This window comes from Podarcis tiliguerta, assembly GCF_965153285.1.
Source record: "Podarcis tiliguerta genome assembly, chromosome: 3".
NCBI lineage: Eukaryota > Metazoa > Chordata > Lepidosauria > Squamata > Lacertidae > Podarcis > Podarcis tiliguerta.
The window spans coordinates 98,124,029-98,142,611 of NC_139536.1; the positions used below are offsets into that span (position 1 = coordinate 98,124,029).

The 18,583-nt window shown below is 40.5% G+C and overlaps 1 protein-coding gene and 1 long non-coding RNA gene across 3 annotated transcripts in view; both read right to left on the reverse strand.

The window, feature by feature from the left end:
• Window positions 1–18,583, reverse strand: part of KLHL29 (kelch like family member 29) — a 414,714-nt gene that overhangs the window by 222,327 nt on the left and 173,804 nt on the right. The window lies entirely within an intron of this gene.
• LOC310673470 lies at window positions 312–18,346 on the reverse strand. Its single transcript, XR_014509048.1, has 2 exons — window positions 18,033–18,346; window positions 312–580 (listed from the first exon to the last, which is right to left on the reverse strand). It is a non-coding gene; the product is annotated as an uncharacterized lncRNA (long non-coding RNA).

Genomic DNA, 18,583 nt, shown 5'->3' on the forward strand with positions numbered 1-18,583 from the left:
CCCGGGACTGATTGCCGGCCAAGCATACCTGTATGCGTTTGTTTTGCTGTAGATATTTGGAGAAACTTGAAAAGTCAGTTTGTACAGATGGCTCATTATGAAGCTCCAAGTAACAGAACTTGACAACCTGTTCGCAGGCCTCCTAAATGTCTGCACAGCCAAAAAACCCACAGCTATAGTTACCCTTGGGTATACATTTCATGCAGATATAAGCCATTCATGGCAAGGGGATAAGAGAACAGAGCAAAAGAATGGGAAGATTGTGTTTGAAGTAGTACTTTTGGTAAGCATGTTGACACAAAGCTCTGGCCTGATGTCTGAAGTCTTATTTTTATTTTTCCAATTGTTTTCCTTGAGATACAGTTCCCATTATCACAGTCTTTTTTTTTGCTCAGTGCCTTATAAGGCATGTTTTATTTATCTCAGAAAGATCCTTTATGCTCTTGTGTGAATTCCCATTGTTACGGCTCATTTTAATTTCCTTTAAAGCTCTTGGCTATTCTTCTGATGAAGTATAGCTGCCTCTGCTAAGTTCTTTTCCACGCTGCTATCTAGTGTTTCTCTATGTAGATACGCGAAGCTTCAAAACACAAGCAAGAGTCAAATTAATCCATCTCTTTCAAAGCTAGCATATACATAGAGAGTGTATCTGTCAGAAATTATAAATCTTTTCATTTTATTTCAACCACTTGGGTTACTAGACCATAGGCAGGGCAGAAATAAATACTTGCATTAACCCTAAGGGCAGACCCTCCAAGTGACCCTATTTTCCAGGAACGGTCCTGGATTTACAGAAGCCGTCCCGGAATGACCGTCCGTATTTTCATTGAATAAACATTGGAGGGTATGGAGTTATCCAACCCCCGAGCCATCAGAAGGCAGCCCTCTGTAGGAAAGGTTTTTTAATGTTTAATGTCTTGTTATGTTTTTATATATGTTATATATGTTATATATGTTTATATATGTTGTAAGCCACCCAGAATGGCTGGGGCAACCCAGTCAGATGGTTGGGGTATAAACCTTATTATTGAATAAGACACCCCTATTTTCATCAGAGAAATGTTGGAGGGTATGTAAGGGTAGGATTAATCTAACCAGCTTTAAAAGTGGAAGCCCTGTGCAAGAACTCTGCTTGCATAATGGGGCCCTCCCCCATGCCCTTGCCTACTGAAATTGGCTGGGGGGGGGGGAATCCTACAGAAGAGCACGGGGGGGGGGGCGCAGGTATCATAGAATCATAAAATTGTGGAGTTGGAATGAACCCAAAGCAGGAATCACAGCTTCTAGGTAAAGGTAAAGGTACCCCTGACCGTTAAGTCCAGTAGCGGACGACTCTGGGGTTGCGCGCTCATCCCGCTCTATAGGTTAAGGGAGCCGGCGTTTGTCCGCAGACAGCTTCGGGGTCATGTGGCCAGCATGACTAAGCCACTTCTGGCAAAACCAGAGCAGCGCACGGAAATGCCGTTTACCTTCCCGCCGGTGCGGTTCCTATTCATCTACTTGCACTTTGACGTGCTTTCGAACTGCTAGGTTGGCAGGAGCAGGGACCGAACAACGGGAGCTCACCCCGTCGAGGGGATTCGAACCGCCAACCTTCTGATCGGCAAGCCCATGGCAGCTTCTACATATGCACAAAGCCAAGGTGAGGAAATACCTCCTTATTAAGGTTGCGTGACCTATAAAAAAGTTGGAACTACCTCGTTCCATCTGGTAAGCTGCAGTGCTTGTGACGAAAAAACGATTGGGAGAGTACACCATTGAATTCCACCATATATATATTTTTAAAAAATCAAGATTATGTTAACCCAATCTATTAAGCCTAGATCACTGTATTCAAATATCTGAGAGTGAAATTTGGAATAAACCAATTAAACGGGGAGTGTTTACAGACCCAATATAAAGACAGTTTTCATGTGCCCTCCTTGACAGTTGTGCTACTTAGCATCCAATTCTATTTTGCTCTCAAGATCTTTCTATAAGGAAAGGAGCACATTTTAAATGCCCTCATATCTCTCTTTCCATGCTGACTGTGGCAGATCTAGGCAACAGAGCAATGAGTTGTTTAAAATAGCAGACCTTGAAAATACAACTCCCTGAAACATTAGCAAGTACAAATTTCTCAGTATATGGTTGTCACTGTAGATCAAACGTCACTTACCTTTGCGGAAAAGCCACACTAGTATTGTAGATCACAAAAATGTCTCAGATGATGCCAAAAGGAACATGCCTGGCTAGGTGTAACCCACTATTAAGAAGTTTCCTCAGTTTTCTGAATACTGTTTTTGAGTGACCATCCAATGTATTTGTGGAAAAAGTTACAGACTTCTTTAGGATGCCACTAATAATTGAAAGTGGCACATTTTTCAGAAGGGACAATGCCTCCATTTTTGCTTCAACCTCATAAAATACTGGGAAGAGACTACTACCCCAACACAAATGAAACAAAAGGGCAACAGACTATTAAACATGGCCACATACATGCATGGTGGTGCTAATTCACACTATCAGTTAGACTAGTGTTTATCCACTGTAATAATTTCTAAAGAAGGTTTGACCATGCTAAAATATTTCACAATTCTATTAAATCGTGTCCTCCTCCCAGAGAGCACGTGTTGCGGTGAGGTAATCAAGACTGACCTCACTGCTGTTGTGGGAGGGAGCGAATGGATAGCACAACAACCCGATTGGTGGTCCCTCGGTTGCTGGGGTAAATTTGGCCAATGGGATCGTTTCATGCATTAACCGAGGGACTCATATATACCGCTGCATGTTGCGTCGAGTTTCCTCTTAGTGCCTTGTGCAGCGGATCACCCTCCCTATATTTAGGGTCTTGCTATGACCTTGCTATGCTGTCGTGGGTCATCTGCTCTTGGGACAGGGGCCCGGTAGGAATTTTCCCATTTGGCTGATTGGCTGGTGCCACTTGGCTTTCGCCTGCCATGTAGCAAATCGTCACAACTTTGTAAGGTTTGGCGGTTAGGCATTGGTTCAGTGGTGGTGGAGGGGATGTGGATAGGCTGTGCCTGCCCCTCCAGTGCTAGAGTTTTCTGTTAAAGGAATGCAGGGGCTGGCATTGCATTTTTCCGATCCCCTTCCAGGGGTTAGGGCCACGCCAGAGCCCCTGGGAGCATTTGGGGTGAGCTTGAGTCTGAACCTGGTCCAATTCTCCCCCAGAATGTTTTCCCTTACTGACGTCTGCCAAAGTCCAGTCGTCAGTGCTGCCCTGCTGAGGTCAGGTGCAGCTAGTCGGGAACCAATGCCTAAGCAAACCACTCATGATCTATAATCAATAAAGTTGTGGCCAAAATTATGCCAATAGCCTTAAACTAAATTCTGTGTCAATTGTGTCTTTATTTATTTATTGGGGGAGGTCTTGGGATCTTAACACGCAACTCCCTTAGTACTCCAATGAGCATTAGCTTGGCAGTGTTCCTCATTTTACAGATATAGAAAAGAAAGTTCACAACTGAGCAAAAAAACCTAACCCCATGCCAGCTGAAGACATTTTGCTGCCTGAGGCAAAGCACAACTCATTCTCTGCCAAGAAAGAAAGAAAGAAAGAAAGAAAGAAAGAAAGAAAGAAAGAAAGAAAGAAAATAAATTGTGAGCATACTGGAGTAGAGGTCCACAGCCAGACTGCTGAATTGAAAAACACAAGTAGAGCTTAAACTCAAAACAAACCTGGCATTATGTGTGAATGTGTGTACATCTACATCTATATGAAACTCACAACTTCTTTCTCACTAGAAGTCACATAGACAACAAAGCACACACACACACGGAAGCAAGTTCAAATGCCATACAAAAGATAACGAAAGAAATCTTTAAAATCAAATTTGTCCTGCACTGTTATGGAAATGTTGGCGATCAATCAGGTTAGACTTCCAAGGGAGTAGACAACAGGGTGTGTGCACTTATGCAAGTAAATATATAAATGTGCCACAAAGTTTTAGCGATTTAGTAGTGATGTCTTCATTATTCTCAAAAGCAGACATGACATTATGTTCTAAAACATACCATCAAAATGCTACATTATAGTATTATATTATATTAAAGTGAATATTGATTTTTTAAGGAGCATCATTCATCTTAGTGTCTGAAGACACCCTGAACTAGTGGTTTAATGCCAACAAACGATGCACTAGTGAACATAAAGAGACTATAAATGTTGCACCGCCAGATCCATAGGCATCTTTTTGTGATCTCCGCACTACATTGCATTACTACGATTCCATTTTTGAAACTATTGCTGTTATGTGAAATTTGATCCTCAAGCTGTAAGGGATTGTGGCATTTTCAGTGCTTTAGAAGTTTACTGGTGTGTGATCCTTCCCTTACCACATAATTGGTATATTCCATAATGATTAACACCATCTATTCTGCAAGACAACTTGGGTTGTTCCCCATTGACTAGCAACAACCAAGCAAGCTGCCAAATAAGTTTTTTTTAATACAATTTTTCAGTATAAGCATCAAAAATATTCAGCAACCTGAGGTAAACTGAACGGCTATTTTAAACAGCTGGCTGTGAATGGGTTAGTGTCTATGGAGGCTGGAATTAAAGAGCCCTATATATTAATTATGGGGTGGGGTTAGGAAAGGGAGCACAACAAACTACTTTCATCAGCTACCTTAGAAACAAGTAAGAGGAGATTTAATAGATTCTAGACTTGTTGAGGCTGAATAAATATCTTGTTCTACCCCACAGTAGTGCTTCAGGGTTAAGCATATTCAGTGTCCTTTATAATCAAGTTGTCAATATACTGCCTTGGTGCTATACATTGATTTTCTGCCAAAATACAAGGAAGTTATCCTTGTGTGTTCAGTGGCTTGGCTGCAAGTTTATATTTTTAGACAATAATCTTTCCTATCACCCACACACTACTGTTTCACCACACTCAACTTCTTTAAAAAAAATCCCTGTTAGCATTTAGAAGCATAGATGTAAATTTAAAGGAACAGTTTTAAATTTATGCAGCTATTACCATCGTGCATTCTAACCTTGGCAAAGGACAGTCTAAAACACTTGAATAAAAAAATGTACACATTAAGCTTAAAACAGAAGATTTCCCTTGGACACCCAGCTTGACAAAATGCTTCACTAAGGAATGGCAAGAAACTTCTACCTGAGGCAACAGAAACAACATTAATTACAGAATGTTTATGAGAGCATTAACCACATGAAATGGGGTATGAAATACACCAAGGGTGTTCAGAAAAGAAAAAAAAAAGCATAGGGAGCTACACGGTCTACGAGCATTCCTTTAGAGAAAGTTTTGTCTGAATCCAGGAATGAAACTTGTAATGCATAACCTATGGAGCAGTCACACTTAGAATACCATGCACAATTCTGGTCGTCCCTGGCCCTCCACGAGTACCTCATTCCTCAATCTAAAACCAAATGCACCCCACCTTGAATAAAAGTAAAAGGTCCCTTGGACGGTTAAGTCCAGTCAATGGCGACTATGGGGTTGAGGTGCTCATCTTGCTTCGGGCCAATGGAGCCAGTGTTTGTCCACAGACAGCTTACCGGGTCATGTGGTCAGCATGACTAAACTGTTTCTGATGCAATGAAACACCATGACGGAAGCCAGAGCGCATGGAAATGCAGTTTACCTTCCCGCCACAGCGGTACCTAGTTATCTACTTGCACTGGTGTGTTTATGAACTGCTAGGTTGGCAGAAGCTGGGACAGAGCAACAGGAGCTCACCGTCACGTGGATTAGAACCGCCGACCTTCTGATCAGCACATTGAGTATTCCACTTGAATTTACAAACTTTGACGTTCTGTAAAATACTGAACCTTCCACCTCACTTCCAGTGAGGAGCATCAGAGTTTGGAAATTCAAGTGGATAACTCAAGTTGGGAGGGGCAGGGAGATTCATTTTCAGACAAAGGTATGGATTCCACCAGTTCCAAATGGCCTGGCAGAGAAGGCTCTGTTCCTTTTTCATTCCTGGCTCTGACGCAGGAACCCATCCCATACAAGGAACTGTTACAATGACTGGAGTTCTTTTGTGGGGGGGTGTAACGAATATGAGTACTGGGGGACTGCATTATCAAGCCTTATAAAATTACACATAGTTTTTTTTTGGGGGGGGGGATTTTCCACCAACTCACTCAACCTGAGGTCATCCTATGTAGCTAATTAGTGGGTGCTTCAGGACAATTTAAGAAGGATATTGACAAGCTGGAACATGTGCAGAGGAGGGCAACCAAGATGATCAAGGGTCTGGAAACTGAGCCTTATGAGGAACAGTTGAGGGAGTTGGGTATATTTAGCCTGGAAAATAGGAGACTGATAGGAGAGATGGTAGCCGTCTTCAGATACTTCAAGGGTTGTCACATGGAAGATGGAGAAAGCTTATTTTTTCCTGCTCCAGAGACTGGTACCCAAACCAAGAGATTCAAGTTGCAAGAAAGGAGATTCTGACTAAACATCAGGAAGAACTTTCATTTGTCATATATATTTTTTATTAAAGCTTTTTTGATACAAGATAAAAAAAAGAAAAGGGGATCAGATTCCGTCTGTTACATAAAAAGAATTATTCAAAACGTTCACTCCACGACAGCATCCAAGAAATCCACTTTCTGTAAACCAGTATTTTTCCAATCTTCAAACCCAAATATTGCATGTTCATCTTCCCTTTCAAACAAAATTCCAAAAGGGATTCCCAATGAATAATACTGATAAATGTCAGCAATAGCTTTTCTCCAATTAAACGTATCAACTTTGCCTCCAACAATTTCAGCAACCATGCCTTCATATTAAACAAGGGTAAATCTTCCCCTCTATGCGCATATAAGAGACTCTCCACTGTGAACACACATTGAGACAATATTCCCTAATCATTGGTCCACATTCAGTTCTGTATATTCAACTTCCATCAGGTTGAACTTTCTGACAGTAAGAGCTGTTCGACAGTGGAATAGACTCCCTCAGGAAGTGGTGGTGGTTTTTAAGCAGATGTTAAATGGACATCTCCCATGGATGCTTTAGCTGAGATCCCTGCCTTGCAGGGGGTTGGACTAGATGACCCTCTGTGTCCCTTCCGACTCTACAATTCTATGATTCTATGAAATCAGTAACCATGGACACATACAGAGAAGTGTAAAAGGAAGAAAAAGCAGGTGTCCACAATGGCCCACACACTATGGTGGTTGTTTTTTAAGGGGGAAATTAATATTGCTTGACTTTGAGAGAACAGACAGATTTGATGCTTGTATCTTGAAAACTTCTTAACCTTTGATAAAAGATGCATGGGCCAGGAGAAAAATGTTTGAGCAGCAATGAAAAGCTATAAAACATGAGACAAAGAATAGTTATAAATGTGAATGAATGTAACAAGCTAGCCAAGGTGTTGAAAATCAATATTAGTACTTGGAGCCATCATCATTATTTTTACTGCTCCTGTAAGTAATCCTGTCGTTCTAATTCTGTCAGTGATATGAACTTGGGAAGCAAAGCAAATAATTAACGGAGAAGGTCTGAGGTAATTGAAACACTTGACCTGTTTAAAAGGAGAATGCAGCTCAACACAGGGATGGAAATTGCAATTGCCATCATTCCTGAAGAAGAGAATGGATAGATATTATTATGCGTTCAGGTATAATGAGTCTCAGTGGCAGCTTGTGTAGCTAGTGATTCAGAAACTGGTGCCACGGCTGAGAGGAATATCAAGGGGCAGGAACCTGATACTGGAGGATAGTGTGAGATGGTAGCATGGGGGTTAAAAAAACTCAGCACTATGCAGGCACAAGTCTGCTTAATTGGCCATTTTTCTTCATTTATTTTACACATGTGTAGTCTGCTTTTCTGAACAAAGTCCTCTCACGGATGCAAAAAGAACTAGCAACATTACAGTGGTACCTCGGGTTACATACGCTTCAGGTTACATACGCTTCAGGTTACAGACTCCACTAACCCAGAAATATTACCTTTGGTTCAAGATGAAAACAGAAATTGTGCTCTGGTGGCGTTGCAGCAGCAGGAGGCCCCATTAGCTAAAGTGGTACCTCAGGTTAAGAACAGTTTCAGGTTAAGAACGGACCTCCGGAGCGAATTAAGTACTTAACCCGAGGTACCACTGTACGTTATATTAAAAACCAAAACCAAAAAGCCAAAAGCGAGCAGCAATATTTTAAAGTATCTTCATCAAGCCTATACTGTACTAAACTGGGCAGGGGAGCTGAGCAATGAAGGCTTGTGTAATCTTGTCTTCCACAAGTAATCCAAGAAGATCCCCAAACTATGGATCTGTGCATTCACTGGTTTTCTCCTAATATATTTTAATAATTTTTTTCCAAGCCTGTGTTTTGCTCTGATGTTTTTTTTTCTTTGGGACACAGCCTGTGACCACAAGATATGCAGGTTTAACAAGACGAGAACTATAACTCTGTGTAATAAAAAAGGTTGTGTTGGCAGAGGTTCTAAATTTAAATCTTATGATCTGTGCAAGTTTTTAGTATTTTGGTTTCTTTGATAGTATTTTGGTTTCTTTGATAGAATTTCAGTAGTGGCTTTGTGATAGTTGCTCTTTTTTTACAGAATGCAGTTGCTGTTAGTATACTAAGCCAGTGAAAAGCTACCACTACAACTATTACTATCATTTATATGCCGCCCATCTGACTGGGTTGCCCCAGCCACTCTAGGTGGCATCCAGCAAAATATAAGAACACCATAAAACATCAAACATTAAAAACTTCCCAAACAGGGCTGCCTTCAGATGTATTCCAAAAGTCATAATAGTTCTTAATGAGAAGGTTTTAGAACGAAATGCCTCTCTAGTTTTCCTTTGTTATCAACAGTTTCCTAATATTTTTATCTATGAAATTATTTTCATCTATACTGATCATCTATATTATGAATAATAGATATATTTTTCTATTGGTCTTCACTGCCACAAACTTGCAACAGTTTGACCTTACTTCCCAAAGATGCACTCCTCCATTGTCTCCCGAGACAGACAGATACCTACAGTCAACAATGGTCATAATGGTAAGCGGGTGGTGCTGTGGTCTAAACCACTGAGCCTCTTGGGCTTGCCGATCAGAAGGTCGGCAGTTCAAATCCCTGCAAGGGGTGAGCTCCCATTGCTCTATCCCAGCTTCTGTCAACCTAGCAGTTCAAAAGCACACCAATGCAAGTAGATAAATAGCCATCGCTGCAGCGGGAAGGTAAATGGCGTTTCCATGTGCTCTGGTTTCTGTCACAGTGTTCCGTTGTGCCAGAAACGGTTTAGTCATGCTGGCCACATGAATCATAGAATCATAGAATCATAGAGTTGGAAGAGACCACAAGGGCCATCGAGTCCAACCCCCTGCCAAGCAGGAAAATGACTCGGAAAGCTGTCTGTGGACAAATGCCGGCTCCCTTGGCCTGAAAAGCGAGATGAGCACCGCACCTCATAGTCGCCTTTACCTTTTTATAGTGGTAATAATCAGCTGTGCTTTCCACAGTATCAGAAATTATTACTTATTATTTCAATGGTTAACATTCAAAAATGTGTGTGTGTGTGTGTGTGTGTGTGTGTATCACACACAGAGTGATATTAAAAACCAAAATGCTTTGTGTTGACAAAGTCTGTCACTTCCCAGGGTCATTGTAAATAATGAGAACTTAAAAAAACCAGTTTCCCAAGGAGAGTGGAGAAAATAAATTGAGAGTAATTGTGGCAGGGGAGGAACAAAATAATAATAATAATAATGAAAATCGGGGAAACATGATTTTTTTTTTTTTTAGATATTGCAGTGTCTCTGAAATATTACTTGATAATAAGCTGGAATGTGGCATTATTCCCCTTTAAAATTTAAGTCTTTATACATCAACAAGGCCCCTGTAGTATCTGAATAATAACCCTTCTTTCTCAGGAAGGAAAGAACATCACACACAATACTATAACAAATTGGGGAAGCATGTGCTGGGGGGAGGAAGAAGGGGATCATATTATAATTATAATTTATAAGGTTCTACAGGAGAATTTAATGATAAAGTCACAGTAAGGCACACTGAACTTCTATTTCTTTGAATCATTCCCACCAGACAAGGGAAAAGGTGAAACAGCTTCTGCGTCTGTCAGCTCTTTGCGTATTAAAATGAACAGTTAATGAAGTCAATGCAGCTGCTGAACAATATGTGTTTATAATGAAGCTGCTGTAGTGATCTGACCTGCAGGTTGGCAGACCTAATATGCTAGACCCATTGACAGAAAAGCAGATAATGGTTCCCCAGCACTCCTTATCTCCATTCAAAAGACAACACTGGATTTCACTAATCAAGGGCTTGTTTGCCTCTAGGGCAGATTAAGCTGCTCAGAAATTAACAAATTTGAAGTCAGCTTTCTAATTAAAAGCTTTATAAAGAACCACTCTTATTCTGTACAAGCAATTCCCAATTAAATTTTCAAGCTACAGCACATGGCCATAATCTCAAGACAGATGACTTTCCGTGGAAAGTCCCCTCCTCCAAATAATGCATTTTTTGGACTGTCCAAATGTAAGGGCCATCATCATGCTGATCTCCAAGAACAAGCAGGTGCTGAAAAAGCAGCTCAGAGAAGATTTATTTTTGCACTGACTGGGGCCCATGGTAATTGGTCCAACAACTACATTTATTTATTTTATTTATCTACAGAATTTCTATATCCCTCCCCCCTCATCCAAGGATCACAAGGTAGTTTGCAATATAAAAGCACAACAATACATAATAACAAGAAAAACACTAGTTTTTCTTGGGGGGAAGAGGAATGTTTTCATCCGGCATCTAAAGATATGTAACCATGGTGCCAGGTGAGGCTCCCCAGAGAGAACATTCCACAAGCAGGGACCCACCACAGGAAAGGGCCTCAGGTAATGATTGCAGGGTCCGGGATTGTTCCTATGAGAAGAGGCGATCCTTGAGGTATTGTGATCTTGAGCTGTTTGAGGCTTTGTAGGTCAAAACTAGCATTTTTGAATTGGGCCTGAGATGGTGTTATATATATGTTCGTTGCTAAACTCAATAGATCAGGTAACAGTTGCATTGGGAGCCATTTCTTCATACAAATGTATTCAAATACTTATTCCTAGCTCTCTTAATGCTGACATTCTGCTTTGTTGTTGTTGTTTAGTCGTTTAGTCGTGTCCGACTCTTCGTGACCCCATGGACCAGAGTACAGCAGGCACTCCTGTCTTCCACTGCCTCCCGCAGTTTGGTCAAACTCATGCTGGTAGCTTCAAGAACACTGTCCAACCATCTCGTCCTCTGTCGTCCCCTTCTCCTTGTGCCCTCCATCTTTCCCAACATCAGGGTCTTTTCCAGGGAGTCTTCTCTTCTCATGAGGTGGCCAAAGTATTGGAGCCTCAGCTTCACGATCTGTCCTTCCAGTGAGCACTCAGGGCTGATTTCCTTAAGAATGGATAGGTTTGATCTTCTTGCAGTCCATGGGACTCTCAAGAGTCTCCTCCAGCACCATAATTCAAAAGCATCAATTCTTCGGCGATCAGCCTTCTTTATGGTCCAGCTTTCACTTCCATACATCACTACTGGGAAAACCATAGCTTTTACTATACGGACCTTTGTTGGCAAGGTCATGTCTCTACTTTTTAAGATGCTGTCTAGGTTTGTCATTGCTTTTCTCCCAAGAAGTAGGTGTCTTTTAATTTTGTGGCTGCTGTCACTGTTGTCTGTCAAAGACAACAGACATTCTGTTTTACTTCTCCGCAATGGATATGATGGAGAACTTCTGCAAATGCTGAATGGGGTGAACCATTCCTTCCTTTTATTTGTATGCCTCTTTTCCACAAAGAAACACAGACACACACACACATGCACACAATCATCTTACAATGAAGAAAACGGAAACACATTTCAAACAAACACTACTAAAATAATTTCCTAAAAATATATGGCAAAACAATAACATAGTAACAATTCTGTAACATAGCAAAACAATTGTTTCATATTAACATAGCAAAACAATCACAAATATAATAACATGCAAAAATGTATGTTTCAATACTATAAATATAACAATAAAATTTAAACAATACAGAATATCCAATAGCAAAAATAAAAAGGAAGCTTCAGTTTCACCTTAGTCCTAAAAACATCCCTCCAGTGATGTTGCTCAGTGTTCATCTCCTGCAGTAATTTGCAAGGTTTCCAAGGGCACTGGGTGGTTAGCTTAATGTGGCCAACTGAACTCTGGTTTCAAATATCTTAAGAGCTTTTCTTATGAAATAAATATTTACTGATCAGATTATCGACTTGAAAAAGCTATCTTTTGTTGAAATGTTGACATTTATTGTACATTTATGTCAGCCCCCATGGCTTCCAAATCAGCCGTATTTCCATGCCTTCCTTAATATAGAACTGCTTGTCATTCAGTGGTGCACAATACCCCTTTGTAGAGACATAAATGCCTAGCAGCAAGGAAAAGCCTGACAACGACACCACGGAGCCAGCCGCGCTTCCTACCAGTCCTCTTTTGTACAGGATAGTGCAGGATGCCACCACCTCTGTGCTCTGCTTTGAACGGAAGCAGACGAGAGTGCTTCTGTTCAGAGGTCAAGCCACCCTAGTAAAAACAGTTTCAGCGAAACCTGTCAAGCTGTAAAACAAAAATGCAAGGGAGAAGCAGTTGCTGTGAAATGCTTCTTTGATACTACAAACGGCAGTATTCATGAAACACGCAACTTCTTCTACTTTTTTAAAAGACGTTCCAAAAGATCCAATGGTTAAGAGTGAACATTTTTAAGTCCTCAAAGGGGAGGGGAAAAGGTTGCATGCTCAATTCTCATGCTTAAACTAATACCTGGATGATCCAAAACAGATGTCTCTCTTGGAGCTAGCAGCTCCAAATTTTTTTTTGCAAGACATTTCTGGGCACAGCGGCATGCACTTAAAATTCAAATCCATTATTTATAAAGCGCAATGAAATTGTCTGAATACATGAATTGGGAATGTGGGTGAGCTGTCCAACAGTAATGCATTTAAACAGCAACACCTGATTTGTGACAAACATCCATTAATTTGGGGGAAGGGGGAGAGTCAACCTTCTGCCCAACTTGCAAGGCTGCAAGAGACTGCCTTTCAGATTCAGCTTGAGAAAAAGCAAATTAGACTATGAAACAAACCGATATTTAACTAAACCTTAGAAGGGTAAAAAAAAGCCAAACCAAACTTACACAAGGTGCACTCTTTTATCCCAAACTAATCAATCTAGAACACCACCCCAGGCTTTGTCCTAAGAAATCATTCGCTTGGATTAGAATCCCCATGCCACCCTCTTGAAATAATTAATCCTTCACATAATTCCATTTATTGACACAATCAAGGTGATGAAGCAGGTAATCCAAGCAGCACAATTTTGCTTCCTGTCCTCAAAAAGCATACCCACAGTCCTATATTAATTGTGGTTTTGGTTGCTCTACAGTATATTAGCTTACACAGCAAGTTCTATAAACTGATCTACAATTTCACTGCTCCTTGGAATATCCCCCCCCCAATGTGAATTGTCATCCATCCATCCATCCATTTTTCATTTAGCCTACCTCACTCTGTGGTAGGTGGTTCAAGTATATAATTAATAACAGTAACGTAATCCATGCTGAGATACTGTGAACATATCTAAAAACGAGCTCACAGTTGCACGATGCAGGTCATGGGGAAGCTGACAAGAAGACAAGCGTTTACACAGCCAAAAATAAGAACGTTTTATTTTTAGAATCGTTTGATTTCATTACAGCAAGCTGTGGGGAACCTTTGAACCACAATTCCCATCAGCCCCAGCAAGCACGGCTAATGGACAGGGGTGATGGGATTTGTAGTTCGGCAGCATCTGGGAGGTCAATAGTTACCCATATCTGCCCTATAAATTACTGGGTGCCAATTCTAACGGAAAGATTTTGCTTATTTGTACAGGCCACATTCATACAGAACTTTGAACATCTTGAAGGTCAGAAAGGAAACACCGTCATTCTCCACAGCTTCATACAGATCTCTCACAATCTGTAACATTCACCCCATGATAAGCCAAAAGTGGGACTAAGAGACCGAGTAGCAAGGGTAATGGAGTGGTTGGATGAACATGTACACCCATATATTTGACTCCCCTAGTCCAGTAGTTTCTCGGTCAGCCAGAATAATCACAATTAAGACTGTATTGCCTTTGGTTGACTTGGCTCATCAGGAGTGTTTTCAGAGGCAATTAATCGTGAACTCCCATCGTAGTATTCTATGTCAGATTGGGCAAAGGTCAGCTGGACTCATTCCTGAATGTGCTTTTAAGAGACATCCAAGCTGTGTATAAAAGAAGCCTCCAGAGGTTTCTTTCAGAACTCCCAACTGAATCAACTGTAGAAAAGGCTAATGCTCGGGCCTCAACCTAGCAAATAATTTAAGAAATGTTTAAACTTTTCTGTTGTTGTTGTCCTCCATGTCTTAAGACTTGTCGTCAGTCCTATGAGAGATCACTGGGATATCAGCAGTGGGGTTCTAAAAGCCTTTAAAAGGGATGCAAATACAAATAAATTAAGCCAAAATAAAGATTCCAGAGGAAGTCAGATGTTTACAACACTGCTTTATAAAAAACTAAAGTTCATTGTATTGCCATTGTTTATAGAGCCTTTGCATCAATTGCAAGGCAATTTAGTTGATACCAATTCCTCTCAGCTCTTAACATTTGCTTCTAGTTGTGGTTTGGGGAAGAATCCATTCCGGCCCCAGCCAAAAATGGAGACTACCTCTGAAATGCAGAAAGTTTCTGGATTTTATATTTTGGGTCACAGAGGAGTATGCAAGAAAATGACTGTGACTTTTACTGTCTCCTAAAATAATATATGAAGACAGGAGTGCCTGGCGTGCTCTGGTTCATGGGGTCACGAAGAGTCGGACATGACTAAATGACTAAACAACAACAACAAAATAATATATATTAGATACAGTTAGTGAATCATATGTTCTGTCTTAATTCAAGCTCCAAATTTTACTCCTCTTCAATCGGGACCAAATTGTACCAAGTTCCTAATTTTCCATGGTGAAGTCATGACAACATTTTGTTGTTTTTTAAAGGGAAACATTGCATTGGAGGCAGCAGAATCCAAAATATACCTTAAATAAGTATATATAAGTGCTCATTCTTGCAAAAAGGTATTTAAAATTATTTGTCTAAGAGATGTTTCAGTGTTCATGAGCAATTATTCTGAGACACTCAGAGAGAGGGAAATTCGTGATTTTCTTGATTCACAGTCCAGTTTGCAATAAATGGGTCTCCAAGGAATAGGCTGACCAAAACGCTGTCATCTTGACACAGAAAGGCATTCAGACACCAGTTGTCCGCTGCAAACAACATACATTATCAGACGATAAAAGGAACAATGATTGAGGCATGTCCTGCTGTGGGCCCAAAGGTCTTCAACATTAGCACAGAGTTTCTAATCCTTTACCATTTTCTCTAGCTCATTTCCCCCACTTCATATTTGTAACAATGATTCTATTTAACACATGCCAGTATGAGTAACTTTATTCTTCCTTCTGATCTGCTTTTATAGAGAGGCTTGTGTTACCCGGACGGCCTATAATTCATTAAGCCAAATTTCCTTCCATCTGGTGGAGGCTTACACAGTTGTTGAAAAGCTGTCACTATAACCTATTGTCACCGCAACCTTTTATGAACCAAACTACATTTTCTTGTCAAAATGCATTTCAACAGTCCTGCCAGTGCTTACTTTCAATTATTTCCTTTATCATCAGATTTTGAGCACTGGAGGACTTGAGATCATGTACTGGAGATAAATTTTCCCATGACCATCTGACGATTATCTAATATGCAAACACGGCTGGATATTTTAATGGAAGCTGCATAGGAAGGTTCAGATACAGTAGGTGCACTTCAGGAGGCATTAGAGAACAAATCTGCACTATTATTTATTGACTCCAGGCGTAGAAATAGAAGAATTCTAAATAAGTATAATGGGAGGAACAATCACCATCTCTTTCACTTGCAGAGGAAAGGCAAACATGGTGTTCCTCATCACTGTTTTATGAAGATATATACACATGGGAAACCAACTGAAACACATCTTACAGTTGTAATTTAAGAGAGAATGTGTGGAAACCTTGTGGAATTTGTTTCCTTTAGCAGAAAAATGTGCAATACTTGAATCCCAGTCTTGTACTGATACTGAAAGGGTGCAGCTGCCACCCTCAAACTCTAACAAGTTAAGAGAAATGTTTCGCAAAGAAATGATGTGCAGGTTATGCATACGGCAAATGACAATGCTGTCTGGTCAAAGGTTTCCATTATACTACATGTTCCGCTAAAATCATCCATGTGGTTTTTAGGTTTTTATTGCTGTTGGCATCCATCTTGAGAGACAATGGAGTACACCTCCGGGGGTGAAGTGGAACCGCTGTGTTAGCTGCACCGAAGTTACCTCCCCAGGGCACAAGCCTGGGCAGTGTGTATGGAGGTCCTGGATTGCCCAGATGACAACATCCCCCTCTCAACCTCACTGATGTGGTCCAAAGGAAAGCAGAACAAGATGCTTGGCACCAGCTTGGCTGCAGGAACTGCTGGAAGGACGTGTATAAGGTGGAATCCAACTGCCTTAGGGAGTCCATTCCCGATTTGTATATGGTTTACTCCTTAGCCTTACCTTCTCCCTAAGATACCCACAAGGCAGTGGAGGTTTAGGATCAGATATTTCCTTTCCTAGATGGGCTACCTTCCCAGGTTGATGAGCCCCATCTGCCACTCACGTCCCTCCTACAGCATGTGCAGAAACTCCCTCCTTGACTGTTGGCTCCACCATTGGTTTCTTCCACTCAATCTTCCCTAACACCCCATACGCTCTATGTTTTTATATGATGTGGTTAATTTAAGGTACATCCAGTCAGATTAAAAAGTCAATCCTCCGGTTAGGACAAATTTTGTACTAATTTTCAGAAATTGTTGAATTGGGATGATAATGGGTGTTTTGTTGTGGTCCTCACTGGGAGATTAGTTACTTACCTCAGAATAGTTTTTTTATAGTGGAATCTTGCCTTCCCCTCATATTTCACTACATTTAACTAATGGATAAAAGCACAGTAACTTAATAGGGTAAGTTCAACAATCACTTTCTAACGAATTCAGATTTATTTTTAGCAATAGCCTGTACAGATTCTAATACCAGTCATTTTGAGAAGAGTATAGGATTCAAAGCTAATCTGAAATTAGTATGCATTTAAAGGATTATACCCTAAATGATGACAACTGATATGTTTCTTTAAGAGCAATGTTCCTTAGCTGAGTATCTTTGGAACATTACGATCATAAGCCATGCTTCTGAACATTTTTACTCTGTTGCCTTAAAAACATACTCCCACAGGGTGCTGTTAGCCTATTGCCATAGGCAATGAGAAACCTTTTTTTAAAAAAGTAGACTAATGCTTCAGAGTCTCACAGGCTTTCCTAGTAATTACATGTAACCTGAATTTCTTTCACATAGAAATATGCATATAGATGCCAAAAATGTATTCTATGAGCACCTGGTGTATAAAACACCACTCTTTTAAATTACTTATTGGAGGGCGAATTTAAAGCTGCTCTAGCAGAAGTCTTCACACAAGTACTTACAAAATTCAAACTTGGAATGAAGAACTAATACTGCACATATCTTAGCTATATGGCACAAAAAAAGTTACCTGAGAAAAACAGCCATGTCACAATGATTAATGGAGTGGGGGAGGGGAAGAAGGGCAAGACTGTATAAACAATCAATGGCTTTTCCATTTACTGGAAGGTCAACTACAATACACTCATTGATTCTATTACAAAGCAATGTTACTACTATTGTTTGGAACAATTCCGAGGGAAGGGAATGGGAATCCTTTAAAAAGAGCTCTATGTATTTTATTTTATTTTATTTAAAGGAAGACAATACAATTGGGAATAAAACGTTCCTGGGTCGTGTGCAACTGTCTCATATGCTATATGTTACAGTGTCCAGAATACGAAAGACCTACAATCTTTTTTCATTCATACACACCAATACTTCGCATGTATACCTGACACATCTGATCAGCCTGGACAGCCTTTAATGCGGCACCACCACCCGTCCCAGAATGCTGTTGGGCTCAGGTCTTGCTTGCTGGCTCCCCATAGGCAATCTGGTTGGCCATTGTGACATCATGATGCCCGACTAGATGAGCCTTTGGCCTGATCCAGCAGGGCTCTCTTATATTCTTATGTGATCTAGTAGTTTTAAAAAAATCAAAATAGACTGGCAAAGGCACAATGGGGAAGCTTAAAAGCAAGACCTTGGGAAATCTTTCTGGGAACTCCTACTCCTCATGAATTATTGTTTTAATTTCTTCAGCTCACCTGGTATAGATCTTTGTGGAGTTTAAACAACACTCATTAATAATATAGACCACAAGAAAAGTTGAGTAGCTTGAATCTACAGAGAAGTGCACAAGTAGCACACACAGAGAGAATTAAAACCATATGGCTCATGGTTTTAATTGCCGTATTTTTCCATGCATAAGGTTTCCCCCCCTAAAAATAATGTACAAAATTTGGGGGCATCTTATACACAGATAGATCTCCCCCCGTTTTT